A 19,678-nucleotide genomic window follows, 5' to 3' on the forward strand; every position below is an offset into this window, starting at 1 on the left:
GTTCATATGTTGACTAATGGTTTTCTTTCATTTTTGATGTACTGCAGAATATTTGTATAAAATCCAGGCCAGGAAAATCTCCTTCATGTGGTGTGATTTATGTAGGCATTGCTGTGTGACAGGATGACTTTTCTTGCACACCCACCAAATGAGGGCGCACATGCTTCCACGCCCACTGGTGACTGCACACATCCTTTCAAGGAAGCATTTCATTCATCCCTAACAAATGGAAGAAAACACTGTGCAGCGTGTTCAGGTTTGAACGTGGCCCTGGCCTCTCTCTGCATCCACCTGGCACATGCAACACACATCCACTCCCTGCTGAACTGCTTGTATTTGATGTGTTGAAGTTTTGGTAAAGTTTGAATAAATTCCACTTTATTTATAGGAACATTTCATCTGTGGACTCCTGCTTCCCCTCTCCTTGAGCCAGTTTGTGACGGGAACATGACATAAGAAAACTAATTTATCCCTTTTTGATTCTGTGTATCTGGCGCTCATCCAGTGAGTTCACACTTGGCAGAAACAGACTGAATTTGTCTGGAGAACTTTGGCTTCAGCCAAGTTAGATAAACACACTGTGTCTCTGTCAAAACAACAGTGTAGTTGTGGCACCCCTGTGAGGGAATGACCACATTAATATTATTTTGTGTAAAACACTCATGTAACGGGACATTTTTCATTGCTATATGTATTTATTTTCAGTTTCTTTAAGAGGATAGAAAATCCATGTAACAGGGATTCATTTTATGTTAGAAAGCAGTGAGGGCGGAACTTTGGTGCTTGCTCCGGGGTTTCGGGGAGCAGTAAGTGGAGCCCACCTTCCGCTGCTTCCTCAGACACGTTCTGGAGGAAAGCAGAGACGCATCGTGTCTTCCTTACTCTGCTCTTCACCTGCTTTTACAGGTCGGTACACGGTGCTCGCACCGAAAATGTTGTTTATTGTCACCATGGTTACCCACGTTAATGTGAATGGGAGAGTTAAGGCGGTCCGCCAAAGTTATTTATATGTAAACACGGGAGAAAACCAGAGGAGTGTCCCGCGCGACCGCACCGCGAGCCCGCTCGTTAGGTGGAGCGCTCGTGAAGCAGAGTCAGTGCGCTCCTATGCTCTGTGCAAACGTGTTGTAATGCTCCAATCAAATCAGTTCTGTGAGATGTGAATGTTAATAGTTCTGTTAAAGTGACTGAGTAGATTAGCTAGTGTAACACAAGCACTCTGAGCAACTCTGTGTAGCTAACAGAGGCATTCATGGGTTGATTCAACAAGCTGTGTTTCATGATGCACTAAATAGTGATTTTGCCAGTAAATTACTGGAGGGAACAAATGTAATGTATTTACCAATGCTGTTATTGAATAGAACTGTTTAGCCAGTAAGACACTGCAGAAGACAATGTGATGTGTTTATTGATATGATAAAAGGATGTAGCTGTTATGGAAAGAAGTGTGAACTTGAGAAACTGAACCAGTTAAAAAGAGTATATTTCACTGATGTTGTGAAATAAGTAAATGTAATTGATGTGAATGAGGAACCAGCTGAACAGTATATTGAAAGCTCATGTTTAGTGTTTTATAGCATTTATTTGTGTGAAATAAATCAGACTCAGACACGTTCTGGAGGAAAGCAGAGACGCATCGTGTCTTCCTTACTCTGCTCTTCACCTGCTTTTACAGGTAACATATTTGTCATCGAGGTCTTCATCCTTGGGACCCGTAACATAGTAACTTCTTCATTGTTATACTTCTATAGTTTTCCCATTTTGTGAGCTGTGGATGTGGAAAGTGTCTCAGTGACACATCCACATGAAAACGGCGTTACCTTCGTTCATTTGCACGTCAAATGAACGAGCTGTTTGGACTTTAACGTCACAGCTGATGCTTCGATACTCGAACTCAAGAGTTCAGCTTCCACTCAGAGGTACAAGTACACACAGCAAAGATAAACGTGTACACAAGGTTGAACCCACAAGTGCACAGCTCCAACCAGAGATGGGCAGTAATCCGATTACTTTTTTCAAGAAACGAGTAAAGTGAGGGATTACTATTGCAAAAAAGGTAATTAGATTACTGTTACTTTCCCGTAAGCACGCTGCGTTACTGCGTTACTAAAACCGCAGCTGTGTGCAGATGAACAATGGATAATCTATCGAGTGTGGAGAGAGTGTGAGCGTGCAGCGTTTAAAGCGTGGAAGCACTGACCTTACTTTGAGTTTGACTCTGTAAAAAGTGACAAAAACATTAGCATCCGCTGTTCACTGCGTGGGAAGACAACATGCTCACTCACTATGTGTTAATGGGCATGCTTATTTATAACTTTGATAAAATGTCATAAAAATAATTCCATGCCAGCTCACCATTGGTGATCAGGTAGTTTCTGTTCCAGTTCCAGTCCCATAAATCATGAAGCTTGCTGCCAGAAAAGCTTCAAATCTCCTTTGAAAGCTGTTTGTGGTCTTGATTGTGGGAGCTTCAGTTGTCTGACTCCAGCTGCCACACAGTGCTCACTGATATCATTTGCAAAAACCCCAGTGTGACAATATTTATCAGTGAAGCAGAAATCAGGAAGTGACGACTTTTCTTTGAACATTTGCTCAGGCTAAGCTGTGCTTTCTACCACAGTTGGGAATTTCCTGGTTTACAACAAATTATTGTGTCAACACCGCATAAGATTTCAAACTACAGGAAAATCACTGGAGTTATAAGAGGCAGACAACGACACACACACCACATGCATGCTGTTGCTATTTATTGTGGATTAACCTGTCAAGGGCAAGAACAAAATAATTCTGCCTCAAATACAGGAAATCATAGCTTTCCTGTATTTCCTCCATTGTTGGCATGCTGGTTAGTGCTGTTGCTCCACAGTAAGAAGGTCCTGGGCTAAATTATCCATGAATGTAAACGGCTGTGTGTTTCTATCTGATAGACTGGTGAGCTGTCCAGGGTGTACCCTGCCTGGTAACCTATCACTTCAGGGTTATTTCCCAGCCCTGCTGCAACCAGGATAGAGATAGGAGGATGGTAGTTGTTGTAGACCCATTCAATTTCAATTGAAGGATTAAAATGTTCCAGGAGCTCAACTTACTCCATCTGAACATGTTTCAATCGTGTTTTATGAACACAACATGCAGGTTTACTGAATATGAAAAGGTTGTGTTGATTTAACTCAGTTGTTTAAGTTTCTGCCAAAGCAAAACCTTTGTGTGCAACCAGTGTCCACTATTGAATCAAGTCAATCCAACATGTTTTTGTCAGTGCAAAAGGAGTTACGATGCCTGTATTCCTGCACAATATTGTCCCGGGAGGGAGGAAAACTTTCTGGTGAAGTTTTGGTTGATTTTTGGGTTTTGCTTGACACTAGGTTGATTTTATCAGTGAGGTTTGGATTGTTTTCTTTCTCTAAGAGAGAGAAAGATGGTTTTATGCTTGGACATGTTTGCAATGGGCCCCAGTATTTGTTACTTTATTAGTATTTTATTGGTTGCGTTTGTTTGTGCTTTTGTTACAGTGCACTGAGATAAGAACATCTGAGAGGTGTGATCCACCGCTGGTGATATTTTGGTATTTTGTGAGTTCCCGATTTAACAAATCAGCTCTTTAATCCAGACCTGAGAGGTTGAACTTTAAAGCGCTATAAAATATTCTTACTGGAAACAGTGGCAAAGTGTTTTTCTCCATGATTATAATGGGCTTGGGAGAAATTCACTTATATGTGACATTGATCACATGAGAAGTCCTGAGCCTAAAAGGATTGCAGCGAGTCAATCCAGTCCAAAAACAAGGAGCTGTTTTCCTTTAAAATGATGACGTCATCTTGCTGGTGATGGAGGCTCGAATAGGCTGCGCGTGAGACTCCATTATCAGCAATATCTGGTATGAATGTGTGTGGATGTATGCATGTGACTGGACTGTGATGGACTGACGACTAAAAGTTTAACTGACTTGATACTGAGACAAAAACGGTGCCGACTTTAGGATTAGTGAACGTCCACAACAATTCACCCAGCCTGTAGAAGAAGGGTGGAGGTTTTGTCTTGCTTTGTTTTGTTGTTGCAGGAGCAGAAGGATGACAGAGACTAAAGGGGGAGGCTGTAGCTTCACATGAGTGTGAGCTGCAGACTGAACCCTTTGGTTGCTAATGTTGAGTCACTGATGTTTGCATTAAGAAAATTGTGTTTTATTAGCTGTGTTTTAATTAAGGTATCACATTATATTGTTGGGAATGTTAAATGCTAAAGTGAAGAAAAGCTTTGATTTCACTCATGACTGAACATGTTATTATTAACCATAGCAGGCCACTGTAAAGAGTCAATTAACTGTTATAGAGGAAAAAAGGCCAAAAACTATGTTAATACCTATGAATAACAGGGAATGATAGACTTGTCACATTCAAAATAGAGATATGTAATAACAAACACGGGTCCGTGTCATTTAGGTTCTCCATTGAAATAGTCAATCATTTAGAAAAGTAGAATATATAAAAAACACCCAGCACGCCCCTGCGGGCGGTTTATCCTTCAAGCTCGGGTCCTCTACCAGAGGCCTGGGAGCTTGAGGGTCCTGCGCAGTATCTTAGCTGTTCCCAGGACTGCGCTCTTCTGGACAGAGATCTCCGATGTTGTTCCCGGGATCTGCTGGAGCCACTCGCCTAGCTTGGGAGTCACCGCACCTAGTGCTCCGATTACCACGGGGACCACCGTTACCTTCACCCTCCACATCCTCTCGAGCTCTTCTCTGAGCCCTTGGTATTTCTCCAGCTTCTCGTGTTCCTTCTTCCTGATATTGCTGTCATTGGGAACCGCTACATCGATCACTACGGCCGTCTTCCTCTGTTTGTCTACCACCACTATGTCCGGTTGGTTAGCCACCACCATTTTGTCCGTCTGTATCTGGAAGTCCCACAGGATCTTAGCTCGGTCATTCTCCACCACCCTTGGGGGCATCTCCCATTTTGACCTCGGGACTTCTAGGTTATACTCGGCACAGATGTTCCTGTACACTATGGTTATGGCGTTCCATGTATGCCTTGCCTGCTAGCATCTTGCACCCTGCTGTTATGTGCTGGATTGTCTCTGGGGCATCTTTACACAGCCTGCACCTGGGGTCTTGCCTGGTGTGATAGACCCCAGCCTCTATGGATCTTGTACTCAGAGCTTGTTCTTGTGCTGCCATGATTAGTGCCTCTGTGCTGTCTTTCAGTCCAGCTTTGTCCAGCCACTGGTAGGATTTCTGGATATCAGCCACCTCCTCTATCTGCCGGTGGTACATACCGTGCAGGGGCCTGTCCTTCCATGATGGTTCCTCGTCTCCCTCCTCTTTCTTGGGTTTCTGCTGCCTGAGGTATTCACTGAGCACTCGGTCAGTTGGGGCCATCTTCCCAATGTATTCTTGGATGTTCCTTGTCTCATCCTGGACTGTGGTGCTGACACTCACCAGTCCCCGGCCCCCTTCCTTCCGCTTAGCGTACAGCCTCAGGGTGCTGGACTTGGGGTGAAACCCTCCATGCATGGTCAGGAGCTTTCTTGTCTTTATGTCAGTGGCTTCTATCTCCTCCTTGGGCCAGCCTATTACCCCAGCAGGGTACCTGATCACGGGCAGGGCGTATGTGTTGATGGCCCGGATCTTGTTCTTACCATTCAGCTGACTCCTCAGGACTTGCCTGACCCTCTGCAGGTACTTGGTGGTTGCAGCCTTTCTAGCGGCCTCTTCATGGTTCCCATTTGCCTGCGGGATCCCCAGGTACTTGTAACTGTCCTCTATGTCTGCAATGTTGCCTTCTGGTAGTTCAATCCCCTCAGTTCTGACTACCTTCCCTCTCTTTGTTACCATCCGACTACACTTCTCCAGTCCGAACGACATTCCAATGTCATTGCTGTATAGCCTGGTAGTGTGGATCAGTGAATCGATGTCTCGTTCACTCTTGGCATACAGCTTGATGTCATCCATGTACAGGAGGTGGCTGACAACTGCTCCGTTCCGTAGTCGGTATCCGTAGCCAGTCTTGTTAATGATCTCACTGAGGGGGTTCAGGCCTATGCAGAACAGCAGTGGGGACAGAGCATCTCCTTGGTAGATCCCGCACTTGATGGTAACTTGTGCTATGGGCTTGGAGTTGGCCTCTAGTGTTGTACGCCACATCCCCATTGAGTTCCTGATGAAGGCTCTTAGGGTCCCATTGATCTTGTACAATTCTAGGCATTCCAGTATCCAGCTGTGGGGCATTGAGTCATAGGCCTTCTTGTAATCAATCCAGGCAGTGCACAGGTTGGTCAGTCTGGTCTTGCAGTCTCGGCTGATTGTTCTGTCTACCAGTAGCTGGTGTTTTGCACCTCTGGTATTCTTGCCAATTCCTTTCTGTGTCCCGCTCATGTATTGACCCATGTGCCTGTTCATCTTAGCCGATATGATGCCTGACAGGAGCTTCCATGTAGTACTGAGGCAGGTTATTGGTCGGTAGTTGGAGGGGACCGGTCCCTTCTTGGGGTCCTTGGGGATCAGGACCGTCCGGCCTTCAGTTAGCCATTCCGGGTGTCTCTCGTTAACTAGCAGCTGGTTCATTTGTGCTGCCAGACGCTCGTGGAGTGCAGTCAGCTTCTTCAGCCAGTAGGCGTGAACCATGTCGGGCCCTGGTGCTGTCCAACTCTTCATACTGGAGACCCTTTCTTGGATATCTGCCACTGTGATGGTTACTGGACCCTGTTCAGGGAGGTCGCTGTGGTCTGCCCTCAGATCCACTAGCCACTGAGCATTGCCGTTATGGGTTGCATCCTTCTCCCATATGCTCTTCCAGTATTGCTCCGTCTCCAGCCTTGGTGGTGCTGTTCTCTTATTGTTCCCTTGCCACTGAGAGTACACCTTTGCTGGTTCTGTGGAGAACAGCTGGTTTATTCTCCTGCCTTCTATCTCTCTGGTGTACCTCCTCAAGCGGCTGGCCAAGGCTGTGAGTCTTTGCTTGGCAGTTTCCAAGGCCTCAGGTATGGACAGCTTGCTGTATTTCTTAGGCACCTTATTTGTCGCACCTTTCTGCAACTCTGTTAGTTGGCTAACCTCCCTCCGTGCTACTTTGATCTTGCCCTCTAGCCTCCTTCTCCATGGAGGGTACTGCCCCTTGTGGCTGTTCAACTTGTAGCCAAGCATCTCACTGATCACTGCTGCCGTACTGTAGATCAGCTTGTTAGTGTCGGTAATCGTGGTTGTAGGTATTGCCCGTAGTGCTGCATTAACATCATCTAGCAGACCTTCTGAGGGTACTTCACGTAATCTTGGTAACCGGCTACGGGGGATCCAGGTTTCAAGCTTGGCCATGATCCTATTTTTCAGGTCAGTTCCTCTCGCACTCAACGATCCTTCTCCTATCGCACTTGGGGCTATGTACCCAATCTCGGGTGGGGGTGATGATATCTCCCCCCTGACCTGGCGTCCTGACTCCTCCTTGCCGTAGCATTTGTGTTGTACCTCGTCAATCTCTAGCTGTGAGAGCAGTCCCTTCTTTCGAATGTTGGAACACTGAGCTACTAGTTGTTTCGCCGTCATTGTGGATGTTGGGTATCGAAGAATCCATAGGTCCCTCATCCTATTCATGTAGCCCCTTCCGCCGGGGTTACTTGCGTAGTAGCATTCCAACAACGCCCTGTTTTCGTCCCTTGCCCACCGATGCCTTCTTGTTCCAGTAGCCCACTTTTCGTCAGGGTGCCCTGGTTCCTCAACACCTGACGCGGACCTTGTTGATCCGGGCGACGTCCGAGCCGGCATGCCTTCATATTTATCTGTCTCGCTCATGTCTGCGGTAGGCTTGCTTAGCATAGGGGGTCTAGCCTTAGGACCCTTACTGGATACAGACGCCCCAGGCAGGAATCGAACTTGCGATCCTCTGTTCCAAAGGCGTGTAGTTTAACCACTACGCTATCCAGCTGCTATATATATATATATATCTATATATATATATATATATATATATATATATATAAACACCCAGCACGCCCCTGCGGGCGGTTTATCCTTCAAGCTCGGGTCCTCTACCAGAGGCCTGGGAGCTTGAGGGTCCTGCGCAGTATCTTAGCTGTTCCCAGGACTGCGCTCTTCTGGACAGAGATCTCCGATGTTATTCCCGGGATCTGCTGGAGCCACTCGCCTAGCTTGGGAGTCACCGCACCTAGTGCTCCGATTACCACGGGGACCACCGTTACCTTCACCCTCCACATCCTCTCGAGCTCTTCTCTGAGCCCTTGGTATTTCTCCAGCTTCTCGTGTTCCTTCTTCCTGATATTGCTGTCATTCGGAACCGCTACATCGATCACTACGGCCGTCTTCTTCTGTTTGTCTACCACCACTATGTCCGGTTGGTTAGCCACCACCATTTTGTCCGTCTGTATCTGGAAGTCCCACAGGATCTTAGCTCGGTCATTCTCCACCACCCTTGGGGGCATCTCCCATTTTGACCTCGGGACTTCTAGGTTATACTCGGCACAGATGTTCCTGTACACTATGCCGGCCACTTGGTTATGGCGTTCCATGTATGCCTTGCCTGCTAGCATCTTGCACCCTGCTGTTATGTGCTGGATTGTCTCTGGGGCATCTTTACACAGCCTGCACCTGGGGTCTTGCCTGGTGTGATAGACCCCAGCCTCTATGGATCTTGTACTCAGAGCTTGTTCTTGTGCTGCCATAATTAGTGCCTCTGTGCTGTCTTTCAGTCCAGCTTTGTCCAGCCACTGGTAGGATTTCTGGATATCAGCCACCTCCTCTATATGTCGGTATATATATATATATATATATATATATATATATATATATATATATATATATGTGTCTCAACGCCGTTTTTCAATAATATTAAAAACCTAAAAACTATTGTTGTGGAAGATAGAAGTCACTGTGACAGCCCTCTGACTGTGGAGGACGTTTGTAATCCTATTTCTGCACTTAAGGCCAACAAATCTCCCGGCACAGATGGTTTAACTGCAGAGTTTTATGAATCATTTTCTAATCTCCTGGCTCCGTTCTTACTGCAGCTTTTCATAGGAAGTGTAGAGAATAACATCCTCCCTCCTACTCTTACTCAGGGTCTCATAACACTTATTCCAAAGCCAAACAAAGACTTACTTCTTATTGATAATTGGAGACCCATCTGTCTGCTCAATGATGACTATGAGATTATGGCTTTAGTACTTGCTAACAGAATGAAAGAGTTCTTTGACACAATTATCGATGAGACACAATCAGGCTTTATGAGAAACAGACACCTTTCTAAGAACATGAGACTGGTTTTAGATCTACTTGATTACTCTGATTTGGTATCTGACTATAGCTTCATTCTCTTCCTGGATTTTTAAAAGGCTTTTGATACAATTGAACATCAATTTATTTTCCACTCTTTGGAAAAATTTGGCATTTTTCTGTAAAGCTATCAAAACCTTGTACACGAATGGCAATAGCTCAATTAAAATGATTAAGACTCCACCCCGAGATTTGACCTGTTATACAAGGAATCAGCACAGCTGATAAGGAGCTCATCATCAGCCAGCTAGCTGATGACACCACACTCTTCTTGAAGAATGCAAATCAAATCCGTCCAGCCCTTAGTGTTATTAGTGATTTCTCTGAGGCATCTGCTTTATGTCGAAATCTAAAAAAATGTGAATTACTAGCAATTAAAGGCTGCACTGCAAATGCTCTCTGTAACATTTCTGTTAAACAAGAAGTCACATGCCCAGGACTGTTAATATCCAAAGACCAAAAGTCAAGATGCTCGTCAAACTTGTCAAACAGTGTTGGGGAATTCTCAATGGTGCTTGGTGCCATACCCTCAGGGACTTTAATGTTATATAAAAACACTGACAGCTCAATATCTGCCTCAGTCACTCTCCCTGATCCAGCTGAGTCAGCAGTGGGAAAAATCTGCTTTTCACAGGAACTTGGTAACAGCAATAAGAGAATACGTAGTTTATTCCAAGAAGATATCATGTCTCTCCCATATATAGAATATCTTACTGGAACCGACATGTTCCAGATATCACCTGGAAGACAGTCTGGATGATCCCATAAATATCTAATTGTGAACAAGGTGAAGGAAATCTCATATAAAATTCTTCATAAATGTTACCCAGCCAGTCACTATATGGTAACATTTAAAAGAGACATAAATACTAATTGAACTTTCTGTGGGGATCATCCAGAAACTGTGGCACATCTCTTTTGGTTCCTCTACACGGAGATTCTGGAAGAATTTAACAGTTTTGTTATTGTCCATATTTTAAGGGAGTTTTCTTTACGATGGGAAAATGTTTTATTCTGTTTCTTTAAGTTCCCCAGGAAGAATGATAAATGTTTTTTTTATAAAATATTTGTTAATACTTTTAGCTATTTTATATCCACAAATGTAAGTTTATTAATAAAACACCATATTTCTGCCTTTTTATAAGGATATGAATTGTACATACAATCAATTTCAGACTCAACCAACAAAAAGCCTCTCAGAACAATATTTATATTGTAACAGTTGCTATTGTAATGCAGTGTATCACCACATGGCGGCGCCTCCTGTCTCACGACTGGTGTCACCCCCTTTTTGTTCTTCTTTGCACTCCTCCTGTAATGGATGCTCCCGTGTGTACGCGGACTAGTGTGCTCTTTAGTAATGTGTGGTAGAGGTAGCACTTTTATTTTTGATATTGTAAATAAATGAGTACTTTTTGGAAAGTCAGAAGCTGTTGCTCATTCACTATCCACCTGCACACCTCCGCGGCTGGCTTCATCTCCACTGCACGTTACAACTGGCGCCCGAACTTTTTCCCCTTGGACTTCAGACGATTTTTGCATCCCGCCGAGGATTCTTCTCTTCTAGCACGTGAACTGTCTCGGAAATCCCCCCAGTTTTGCGGACGCTCGGACGTTTTCTCCAGCCATGGCCGCAGCCTCAGCTCAGGTGGGACCCGACTAATTTCTGGATACCGTGGTGTGCCGCTGCTCCGCTTGGGAGAAAGAAAAAGAGAGAAGCTGACTCCGCGACGCGAATGGACTCCGTGGATTTGTTATTTGTTGTTGGTTTCGTCTTCTAAGGATTAATTCTTCTGTGGAGAGCCTGGACATGAACATTTCTGCTGGCTTTTCATTCCCCTTTCCCTCTGCTGAGACTGACTGTAGCACATGTAAGTGATAGCTTGGCCGACTACAACCGTTGGTGCTGGTCTTCGGCTCAGTATAACAAAACGACTTAAAACTAATCTTGCATTGAGCTCTAGTGTTGCAGACATGCTATTGTAATAACATGGTTCTGATCACTCCAGTCTAATTTCAGTTGTTGGGCGAAATTTTATATGTGGTTTTTCTAAATTTAATCTTGAACGCATTTTTGCAGTTTTGTCTTTCTAGTCTGACCTGACTCTTTTACTGCTATATCAATAACTGTGCTGTGCCCTGGAGCGGCTTAATTTTTTTGAAATCGCAATGGCACACTGCCCAGACGACTCTGACTCAGACATGGAACTTACCTCGTTCCATGGCACATCTGGCACACGTCTGGCACATTTTCAACTATGTGCCAGATAGTTGAAAATGTGACTCCTAGCCTTAGCCAACAAGTGGTGGAGTTAAGGGCTCAATTCTGTCAACTGTTTAAGACAGTTTTTCTGCCCCCTGACAACCAAGAACGCATCCTGAGAGGAATTTTGGATCGTGTTCAGGCTCAGGACGAGCCGCTCCCAACCTTTGTCGCCCACATGTTGAGTGAGTTTGACAAACTGAAGAGCCCATCACCTGAAAAAGACAGAATTGACCTAATTAGTAAACATGCTCTCGAAAAATACAGAGTTGCCCTGTATGGCGCTAATGTCACTTCTGTAATGGATCTGCTGCTACGCGCTCATGAGCTTCACTCAGTGCTTGGACCACAAAGACCACAGCCTGCTTTATGTAGCAAAGACAACTATAAGCCTGAACCTTACTGCTTCAAATGCTCTCAGCCAGGGTTCACTACACGCACCTGCCCAAACTGTAACACCCAACCTCATTTGCCACAACGAGCCTCGAACACCGCTAGGCATGGCCCAGTCCAGCCATTGCCAGCACCTGGCCCCTCTGACCCTGGCCATGAAAAGGTGGAATTAAGCAGCACCACATCCCAGCCACAATACAGGCAGTTGGGAAACTACAGGGGGGGGAGGACATTTCACAGAGGCCAACCTTCCCCCAGTTACTAACGGAGCCTCACACGCCCGATTCACTACACGGTGGACACAGTCTTGGACACTTGGAAGACAATTTTTCACAAGTCCACTGGAATACCCCACTAAGAACGAAAGTGAACTTCAATGCTTCATCTGTGGATGCTACCCTCGACACGGGTGCTTCCCTCTCGGCTGTACGAACAGATCTCATTCAAGTAAATGACTCTTACCCTAGAAACACAAGTGAGTGGAATGGTCCTGCAGTTAACCTCGCCAATAATGCTCCCTGTATCCCTGTTGGTGTTATTTGGCTCAATATTGGATTCATGAACAAGAACTTTTACCAGCGTTTTGCCATAATACCAGATTTGTCCTCTCCTTTCATTCTGGGAATGGATTTTATGGCAAGAGCTTCTGTTTCTATTCACATTCCCACTAGAACAGTCTACATTGAGGACATCCCCTGCCCACTCGCAGACAATGACGAGGACCTTCAAAATGATTACTCACATTCACCTGGAACACTGATGTCTTTGGACTTGGTTCGCTCAGACTTAACAGCCAAACTGTCTGAAGCAAGTCTCTCAGAGAACAACAAGGATGCTTTACTAAATCTGCTCAGCAAGTTTAGCTCCTTGTTTGATGGTCAACTTGGTCGAACGGCTCTCACTGAGCACGCCATAGAGACTGGCAATGCAACACCTGTCAATCTCCCACCCTATCGCACGTCACCTGCTAAGAAATGTGTGATTCAAGAACAAGTGCAACAAATGTTGAAGGACAACATCACTGAACCTTCCACAAGCCCTTGGGCAGCTCCTGTAGTCATTGTAAATAGAGCGGCCACGGAACCAAGGTTTTGTGTGGACTTTCGAGGGCTCAACCAAGTTACCCAAAAAGACTCTTATCCCCTGCCTCGTGTAGATGAGTCTTTGGACTTTCTGGCAAGAGGAAAGTTTGTCTCGACATTGGACTTAGCGCGAGGCTATTGGCAGGTTGCTGTAGCAGAGGACTCGAAGCCTAAAACTGCCATCTCTCACTGCGGTCTCTTCCATTTTCGGGTGGTGCCCCATTGGGCTCTGCAACGCACCTGCAACTTTTCAGAGACTCATGAACTCTGTGCTTGCTGGCCTCATTTACAAAACGTGCGCAGTCTACCTGGATGACATTGTTATCGCCTCAACTACCTTTGAACAGCACTTAGTGGATCTTGAGGAGGTGCTGGACAGACTCCAGGCTGCTGGCTTGTCATTGAAGCTCAAAAAGTGCTAATTCTGCCTCGATTAATTCACCTTTCTCGGGTACCGCATCACATCATCAGGTGTTAAGCCCGATCCGGGCAAAGTAAAGGCGGTTAAGGAGTTTGATACCCCAACCTCAGTGAAACACGTCCGTCAGTTCCTTGGCTTGACTGGCTATTATCGACGCTTCATTCAGAATTATGCCCGCCATGCCAAACCTCTTCACGCCATCACCAGAAAGGACAATGCTTTCCTCTGGGACGACAGCTGTCGAAGGGCCATGGACACTTTGAAGGATCATGTCACATCAGCCCCGATCCTGTCATTTCCAGACTTCAACCGTCCCTTTTCCATTCACGCCAATGCATGTGACATTGGTCTTGGGGCAGTGTTGATGCAAAAGGATGACAAGGGTCGTGAGTACGTTGTGGCTTTTGCTAGTCGCTCCCTTCACAAAGCTGAACTCCCCTACTGCACTTCAGAGAAGGAGTGCCTCGCTGTGATATGGGCTCTGGAACACTTCCGCCCATATGTTGAAGGTGTTCATGTTACTATCTTCACTGACCACAACAGTCTCAGGTGGCTCATGTCTCGTCAAAACCCAACGGGCCGACTCGCCCGCTGGTCACTTCGTTTGCAGGACTTTGATTTCACAATAGTGCACAAACCTGGTGCACAGAACAAAGTTCCCGACGCACTGTCACGCAACCCTTTGCCTCTGACCTGTGACAGGCCGACTGATCTTTTACCAGATCATGCTGTTATGGGCAGCCTGGACATTCGTACTCTGCCCCCCGTCATTCTGGCTGACCGTTCACAATTCAGACAGCTGCAGTTAGATGATCATGTCACAGGTCCACTCCTCAGAGACATTGAAGCAGACTCTCTGAACAGCTCGGACAATGCCACCTTGTTACAGTATGTTGTGTATGACTCTCTTTTGTATCACAGAGAACCCAAGTCCACATGTGCTTTGCACCCTTTGAAAGAGCTGAAACTGTTTGCCCCTACTTCCATGAGAGGCACCTTGCTGGACTATTACCATGACCACCCCACAGCAGGTCACTTGGGTGTTTCTAAGACATTGGCTAGACTGCGTTTTAGGTTTTTCTGGCCCAAAATGGCAGCTGATGTGAAACGCTATGTGATTTCATGCTCAGTGTGCCAACTCACCAAGCCAAGTCAGAAAAAAGCAGCCGGTCTTTTGGTTCCCATTGTCCCCCAGAAACCCTGGGAGTATGTGGGTGTGGATTTTGTTGGGCCACTTCCCCGCACCCCCACTGGTAATGCTTATTTGATTGTGTTTGTTGACTATTTGACTAAATGGGTTGAAGCCAGTGCTGTCAAAGAAGCTACATCTCAGGTAGCAGCTGGTAAATTCGTCACTGACATTTTTGCTAGGCATGGTACACCCACTTACCTCATTTCTGACAGAGGGTCTCCTTTTGTGAGTGAGCTTTTTGAACATGTTGTTTCTGCCTTAGGCTCGGTGCACAGACTCACTACGGCATATCACCCTCAGACAAATGCTACTGAACGCGTCAACCGGACTCTGAAAACTGCAATCCGCGCTTATGTAGGTGATAAGCACACATCATGGGACAAGTTTCTCCCTCAGATTTGCTTTGCTCTGCGCACCGCCCCCCATGACAGTACAGGTATGACTCCTGCCATGATGCTTTATGGTCGTGAGTTAGACACCCCGCTTGACCTTATCACTCAGCCTTCTACAGCAGGTGTTGATGAACCGGGTGTGCCTTACCCTGAGACTCTGAGAGCCTCCCTGCAGGAAGCTCACGACCACGCCAAAGCAGCTTTGGACTATAGCCATGACAGACAAAAACATTACTATGACTTGAGACATCGACATGCCACGTTTCGTGTTGGTGACCTTGTGAGAGTTAAGACGCACCCCAGGTCAGATGCTCAGTCTAACTTTACTGCTAAACTTGCACCACTGTTTCAGGGACCATTGTGTGTATCTCAGAGACTCAGTGATGTTAATTACAGGCTCACTTGGGTGGACTCCGGTGTGGATGCAGGTGTTTATCATGTTGTGAACATGCAACCGTTCCATACCTGGGACTCTCTCACTTCCAAAGAACATTCTGTTTCATTGCCTGCTGAGAGAGAGACCGCAGAGGGTCTGAACTCTGACTCTCAGGCCCACCCTGGCCCCCCTGCAGACACTGACATTGACTCTGAGCCATTCCCCTTTGATTTACCGGACATTGACTCTTCTTCTGGTGTGGGCGCTGTTCCAGAGAGTGTTTCACCCAGATCTGTCCAGCACCCAGCTGCTGGTGGACATTACAATCTCAGGCCCAGACGTTGCCCCAGAGTTACGTCTGGCTGGAGCAACAAAAGATGGACTAATGATTTTCACACAACCAGGCTTGATCTGAAGTGAAATGTTTTGGTTAAACCTGTTTGATGCTGTCTTGTTGCATTGCTACTTTGAGTCATGATATGTAGATGTTTCTGTTTGCTCTACTTAATCCAGTTTTATGGCTCTTTCGTGCGTTAAGGTTCATTCTTGGCATTTACTTAGAAAAAAAAAAAAAAGAACAAAACAAAAAAGTGAAAAAAACTAAGAAAACTGATTTTCCACTGTACATATTCGTCTTATTTTCACCAATTTCATTTTTAAATGGTCTTTTGCCCTGTGTGTGTGCACCAATCTTAGCTGTAACCTCTATGTATAGAGTACTGTTAGGTGTGGTGTGTGCTTTTTCAGCTGTGTACGGCTGAGGACAGCCTTTTTCTCACCAGGGGGGGACTATGTAACAGTTGCTATTGTAATGCAGTGTATCACCACATGGCGGCGCCTCCTGTCTCACGACTGGTGTCACCCCCTTTTTGTTCTTCTTTGCACTCCTCCTGTAATGGATGCTCCCGTGTGTACGCGGACTAGTGTGCTCTTTAGTAATGTGTGGTAGAGGTAGCACTTTTATTTTTGATATTGTAAATAAATGAGTACTTTTTGGAAAGTCAGAAGCTGTTGCTCATTCGCTATCCACCTGCACACCTCCGCGGCTGGCTTCATCTCCACTGCACGTTACAATATGTTGATTTTTTTCGCCTACTCATATCATCATTTTTTTACTCCTGGTTCTGTATGTTCATGTTCTGTTCTTTTGTAAACTTCATCTGTTTGTATGTTGTATACTCATTGTGTTTCAATAAAGTTCGATTTAAAAAGAGGTACGTTCTAAATGAAGCTTCAGACGTCACTGATCACGTGACTCTGGCCAAACGAATCAAGCCTCGACACGGTGCTTCTGAAGCAGCGCGTTGATCTTTCTGACACACGCACCGGAGCGTCAGCTTCAAGCGGACCATCACTACCTCTCACATCTAAAGGTGTCAAGGTAACTTTGAACTGAGTTCAGTCAATCTGGAGTTTTTCCAAGTTTTCTGTTGCTCTCTGTGAGAGAAGAGCGTTAAAGGCGGGGCTCTCCAGAGTCCAGCAAAACAGGAAACCACAGCTGGGTGTGTGTAAGTGTGCAAACCAATAGAATGCATCGTGGTGGGGGGGCATCACGGGCAAGAAAAAAAGAAAATAATCGGTCGTACCCATGCTTCCCCGACGTCATGCCAGCGCATATTGGGAAATTCGTAGGCACCGATCTGTTTTCTATCAGCCATTTGCTGGGAGTAAGGGCGCCCTCCGTTTGCGAGGTGCGCCTGCTGCTGGCGGCACAGGGAGGAGAGGGCGGGGCGGCGGGGAGTCTCTGGCTGGCTGGAGCGGCATCTAATAACCAACTCGCAAAACAAAATAAAAACAACACAACAAGCAGATATTATGATACAGACTTATACTCTGCACCGATGTTCTTTCTAAATTCTATAAAGTGAGCGCGAGAGCCCTCGGTGCGCCTGCGCGCTGCTGAAGTCAAAGTAAACTTTATTGTCATCTCCGCCACAGACAGTCCAGCATATAGAGAGACGAGACGACGAGGCTGCAGTTACAGCAGTGCAAGTAAACAAGCAATAAATATAAGAAGAGTAAGAAAATAAATCTACACTTTAGGACTCGGGGTAAAGGATCAATAACAATTTAAATTTATAATTTACAGTTTGATGATTTAAAGTCTCACACAACCCGTCAAAAGGGGCGGGGCCGGCTGCTTCCAAGTAGAGCACATTTCATTTATAATGATGTAAATCCAAGCCCATCATGGATTCACGATCTGAATCCTGGGTTGTGTGAAATCCCAGAAATCAACCTTAGACAAAGTGAATCTGTGAACTAAGGTGTAGGTCTGTTAGGTTAATTGTGCTGATCCTCGGGTTGGGGATTTGTGTTTGTACTGGAGCGCAAAATTCAAACCAATGGAAGATGGACAACAAAAGTTCAAAGCCATCAGGTGCTCAGGTTAGAAAAAAGAGAAAAGATGCAGGTAAGCAGACGTGTGATTGGATAATGGCAGGTCATCCTGAACCAATCAGACTAAACTCCAAACATTACATTATGTTACAGATTTTAATATTAATTAGTCATTGTTACTTGTTGATTTGTCCTTTTCTCATTGTGTGACGAATTATGACGACTGTTTGGTAGCTTTTATTGTCTCTCTCTCTCTCTTCATGTGTGTTTCTCTGGTGAAACAATAGTTTTGTGTTAATGTTAGGGCTGCACGATTTTGCATAAAATGAGAATCACCATTTTTTGGCTTAGAATTGAGATCATGATTCTCTCATAACAATAAATAAACATAAAACAACAAATGTCTCACGTTTTGTTGTTGCAGCAAAATGTTGTCCTGGGCCCTGTTTCAGGAAGCCGGTTTAGAAAACTCAGAGTGAAAAACGATACGCAGGGTTGAGTAACCCCGAACTGTCCAACTCGGAATATTCGGTTTCAGAAAGGCTGATAACAAGTAGTTCAGTCAACGCGGAGTTGCTTTAACCCCAAGTGAAGCGCGCGGACGAGGATACATAAAGCCCTGATCAGTGGAGCACAGATTAAGCGAGTCACCATGGAGACGGAGGGAAAGAAGGCGCGGTCAATGTATTTTACAGCGCTTGAGGCCGAAATTCTGATGGCAGCATATGCCGATAACATGCAAATTCCGCGGAAAAAAGTAACACAGCGACAGCTGCAAAAGAAAGTGAGCATGCATGGCAAAACATAGCCGACAGAGTCAATGCATGAGTGTTAATTTAAACATTGATCTAGGGATTTCCACCCATTTAACACGTTATTTTATCATATGTTATTTTATTTGTTATTTTATACATTTTATTTTGTGACGTGATGTGAGCGCAGGTGCAACCCAACAGGCCCCAAACGTTCCTGGCAGCAAGTAAAAATGAAATATAAAAATATAGTCCAAACAGGTAAGGTGTAATTGTATTATGAGCCATAGTGCTTGGTCTGTTTGTCCGATGTAAATCAATTGCAGTTAGAGGCTACATAAATTTTCTGTCTGTAAGCACTTATTGAAATTATCTGAGCACATTACAAGTACATATTTGCTTACTCTGTATGCTCAAATGTGACCCGTTATAGCCAACAGAAAAAAAGCGGAGGCCCGAAAAACAGGTGGGGGTCCTCCACCACCACCACTCACAGAGGCTGAGCAGTTGGCCCTCAGCCAAAACAGTGGGCGCCCTGTGGCTGAAGGCATCTCTGCGGGGACATCCTCTGAGTCAATAACCCCGCAAGACACAAGTGCCTACATAGGGGGTAAATTCAAAATAATACATGATGTGCATACATCCTTTCTTCACAGTCACCTTTGCAGTGCGACTCATTCATTTGATAAACTCTTTACCATAATGGATTATTTTGTAGTGAAGTTATTTTCCTACTGATTTTGCCTTGCCTCAGTCTTGGTTGTCTTTGAGAGCATAATGACAATGAAGTGTAAGGTGATTGATATGTTTGTTAATTGCCATTTGGTCCCTTGTAAGTTATAAGTGACCTGTATAAACCTCATATTCTATCAGTTGATGGTGATGGTGTACTGCATCTGGTGCAGCCTCCTGTTGAGCCAGACCAACATGCAGTTGTGAGTATTACTCCACAGATTATATGAGTTTACAGTAGAACAGCAATGTTGTTTATTTCTTTACTACAGGAAAATAATGAAGAAACATTGACAGCTGTTACAGAGGAGGAAGCAACAGAGACACTTTATGAGGTTTACATCTTTTAATACTTTGTGTACAGGAAACACAGGTGACCAATAAAGCCAGTTGAACAAAAAATCTGTTTATTCTTCTTTCAACATGTTGAGGTGATGGGTCAAAAGAAATGATTGTGA

The 19,678-nt window shown here is 45.2% G+C and overlaps 1 protein-coding gene across 4 annotated transcripts in view; it reads left to right on the forward strand.

Moving 5' to 3' along the window:
* Nucleotides 1-857: 857 nt before the first annotated feature.
* LOC146672687 (uncharacterized) overlaps nucleotides 858-19,678 on the forward strand; it is a 35,096-nt gene continuing 16,275 nt past the window's right edge. Inside the window, exon 1 of one of the 4 annotated variants that reach the window (XM_085387807.1) lies at nucleotides 858-1,675. The gene's annotated coding sequence lies outside the window, so the exon portion shown is untranslated. Of the gene's footprint in view, nucleotides 1,676-16,358; nucleotides 16,778-19,678 lie in introns of those variants that run through there. The other 3 variants (XM_085387828.1, XM_085387798.1, XM_085387818.1) reach the window with 3 other exon arrangements.

Source organism: Rhamphochromis longiceps, linkage group LG3, assembly GCF_057381845.1.
Source record: "Rhamphochromis longiceps isolate RC_006_pf linkage group LG3, R_longiceps_female_GT1.1, whole genome shotgun sequence".
Taxonomy (NCBI): domain Eukaryota; kingdom Metazoa; phylum Chordata; class Actinopteri; order Cichliformes; family Cichlidae; genus Rhamphochromis; species Rhamphochromis longiceps.